The sequence below is a fragment of the Heterocephalus glaber genome, unplaced genomic scaffold (assembly GCF_053883595.1).
Source record: "Heterocephalus glaber isolate CG9 unplaced genomic scaffold, H.glaber_assembly_v1.0 deba00001600, whole genome shotgun sequence".
NCBI classification, from domain to species: domain Eukaryota; kingdom Metazoa; phylum Chordata; class Mammalia; order Rodentia; family Bathyergidae; genus Heterocephalus; species Heterocephalus glaber.
This window is the reverse complement of record NW_028258372.1, coordinates 3,650,269-3,653,897: the sequence shown is the minus strand read 5'-3', so window position 1 is coordinate 3,653,897 and position 3,629 is coordinate 3,650,269. Positions and strand designations below refer to the sequence as shown.

Below are 3,629 nucleotides of genomic sequence, written 5' to 3'. Positions count from 1 at the left end.
CTGTAGCTACACAATGCATCGCATCTATCATGTTCAAGCGTGCATTAGACACAAATACAAAAACCATGAAACAATTCACCATTCTTCAACAATGTGAGCAAAGATAAAATGCCTAAGGGACAACATGAATGACTTGCAAAGGATGGGCTCTTTAAGCACTGTTAAAAAAAAAAAGAACACTAATGGATGAGTGCGTTCAGTTATATACACTGAATTGGACCTTTGGCACTAGGAATCAGCATTTTGTCCTATAGTATTAACACGTATTATAAAAGTGCATAGTGTAAAGGGAATACAACCACCAGCATTCAAAAGCAGCTTTGTCAACTAGGCAACTACACCATGTCTCTTTGTTGTCCATCACTGAATACACTGGTAGCAACTTTGAAATGAAAAGAATAAAGAAAAAAGAATAAAGATAAAAGAATCTGCACCCCCTTTTATTTTCTGTTTAAAGTCAAAACAAACATCAACTCTGCTATACACAAACATCTTCAAAGTACATCATTTGTACAAGAGAAGGGCTAGGAACAAGAACGTGTTGACAGAGATCCAATCACAGGCGAGAGCTCCTCACACCACTTTCCGATGGTACTCACAAGGGGCCACTTCATGATCACTGGCACTAAACAAAGTTGCTGAATTCTTCACCAGATACTTGAGGAAATCATGAAGATAATTCAGTAATAAAGCAAGGCTCTTCTCACCCAGAGGTGTGTAGGCCGACATCGCTCCAGTGCGTACAGATAGTCTCAGTAGACGTGGTGCTCCGTACACCTGGGACATGGGCGCATCAGGCTGATTGCCAAGGATCTCAGTGCACTGTGGTCTCTCAGCTTTGTGGAGGAGCTGAATGCCCAGCACTACACTGAAGTGTTCTTTGATCCCTGCTACAACCTCATTAACAGCATACTCCTTGTTATCCGTGTTTCTTCGAGATTTCTTATAATTTGCATCATCCTCTGGAATGGAATCCACATTCCTCTTGGCAGGAAGGTAAAAGAGCAGCTTCTGTCTGGGAATTAAGTCCCAGTCATCAACAAGCCACGGTTTTAGTTCTTCAGGGATCTTTACTTTAACTTCACCTCTGTTCATAAACGTTTCTTCATTGTCAACGGTAGGCTCTACCAGGCCCTCTTCTTCCCGGGAGGCTGACGTGTCTCACTGGTACCGCCACCATCTCCATTACCAGGGGTTTTGTTTGTTCTGTTTTGTTTTCACTGCAGCATTTTTCTGCTGCAGATCAGATGTCCTCTGTCCTGGAGCAGGCCCTCTCATCTTTCCTGCTGCACATCGCTCCTGATTGGCTTTTTGAAGTTCTCGCTGTTTCTCTAGATTGGTGTCCACATATTTGAGTACTCTGCTTTCTGGAACCCATTCGTCCCAATTTTTATTCCAACCACTGTAATGTATAAAGTATTTTACTTGTTGTCCTTTATGGCAGCCTTTACACACTTTGCTTCATAAAGAAGAGGCCCGTGAAAGCACAGTACTCGTTCACCCTCCTGGAACTTGGGCTCCGGTCCCGCTCGGGCGCCGTTTGTAAGTGATTCGCTGCCTCCTTCTCCCACCACCCAGACTACCGCCCCCTTCTCTCTACCGGACCCGAGCTCGCATCAGACGCTGTGTCAGGCACAGCTGCTCTACATCCTGCGCCCGATTTTAAGAATGTATTTTAATATGATGAATACCAATGAACACACCATTCAATCCAAGAACTAGAACATTAATGATAATCTACATCGACCAATGAGTTTTCTCTAGCCTATCACCCAGCTTTCTCCTCAGTGTTGCTAATTTTGTTGATTCTCTGATTTAAAAATAAATAAAATAAATGAAGCAAGAATATCCAAAGCTCAGCAGTTGGTTTAGAATTGTAAAATTTATAAAAAAGGTTTTTATACTATATATAGTTTTCTGGGTCCTTGCTTTATTTACCCAACATTGTTACTAAGAATCTTGTTTCTATCATGTAGCAATAGTTGGTTTTCACTTTGATATAATATTTCATTGAATGAATGTAGCAAGATTTATTATCAATTCTCCTGATGATGTTTTTCAGGATCAGAATATTGCTGTTCGAAATGCTCTTATACATGTTGTTCATGTTCTTATATCTGCTGTTCATGTGAAAGACTATCTTTTAGGTTTATACCCTGGAGTGGAATCACTAGGATTGAAGGGTATGCAAGTGTTTAACTGAAGAAAAAACGTCAAATTGTTTTCAAACTTGATTGTATCAATTAATGCTCCTATCAAGATGTAGATTATTTCCATCTACATTCTTTACAACACTTTGTATGACCTCAATGATTCTTCCCTCTCTCCCTTCCATTCTGTTGTTGAATTCACCTATTGGGCTTTGTATTTTAGCTGTTGTATTTTAAATTTTAAAATATTCATTGGTTGGCTCTTTTCTATATCATATATGTCTTTTGGTGATATTTTCTATTTTTTCTCTTCTTTAAGCATTTCTGTAACTGTTTGTTGAGGCATGCTTACGATGTTACTCTATACTCCCTGTTAGGTAGTTCTAATATTTGTATCTTCTCAGGGTTGGGATCTATGGATGACCTTTTAAATTGTAGTTGAGATCTTCCTAAACTTAGGTTTGATGGTATTTCCTGCTGAAGCCAAGATATTTGAATATTATGAAACTCTGAATATTATTTAACATTTCCATTTTAGCTGGCTTCTTCTGACACTGATCTGGCAGGTGAAGAAAGAAGAACATTTTGTTACTGCTGGATGGGTATAAAATTCTGATTCCCATTGAGTCTCCATGGACTCCCTTGGGGGCTGCTCCTGTTACTGCTGGATTGGTGTTGGTGTTCCATTCTCATGAGACCCCCTCTGACATTTCATTACTGCCAGGTGATCCCTACATGTTTCCCACTGACATTATGGTGGGGGGACTTCATAACCACGTAGCAAGGATGAAAGTCAGGGCTGCATACTTCAATGTCTGTGATACCAGCTAGGGGGAACTGGAGGGGGAACAGTGACAGTGTCATGAGAGTGAGGTCTAAGCTCTTCACTCGTTTGCTGGAGTGGATAGGGAAGAATCTGTAGAGTTGATTTTTTTGTTTTGTTTTGTTTCTGTGGTTTTTGGCTGGAATAGAGCAATTATTGTTAAAAGGTTTTTGGCTTGATATATTGCACATTTCCTGCTCTTGTAGTTCGAGAGATCAGGCTTTTGTTGAAGCTATTTTCTATTTTGTCTGCATCTATTGGCATTTCCATGTTTCCAGCCTTTTAAGTTTCAAATATGGGATGTATGAAGCAAAAAGAAAACCCAGGGAACTTACCATCATGTCACTCCTTTGATGAGGTCCTTTGATGGTCTGACTCAGTGTCTTCTTATGTTTGTTTTATAGATAATATCCAGGAATTTTAGTAGTACTCAGTAGAAAGAATAAAGAAGGTGTATATCAACTTCATCTTATTTTAAAAAAATGAATTTCTATTGTTTTTCAAAAAATAGCAGAGGTGAAAACACAGCTTAATTCATTCTATGAGGTCAGTATTATCCTCATACCACAACCAGACAAGATTATCAAAAGAAAAGAAAAGAAAATTAGAGGCCAGTATTTCTTATGAATATAGATGCATGAATCCTCAACAAAATG

The 3,629-nt window shown here is 39.2% G+C and overlaps 1 pseudogene; it reads right to left on the bottom strand.

The window, feature by feature from the left end:
* Positions 1-573: 573 nt before the first annotated feature.
* On the bottom strand, positions 574-1,431 carry LOC101708225 (mortality factor 4-like protein 1 pseudogene; annotated as a pseudogene).
* Positions 1,432-3,629: the final 2,198 nt, after the last annotated feature.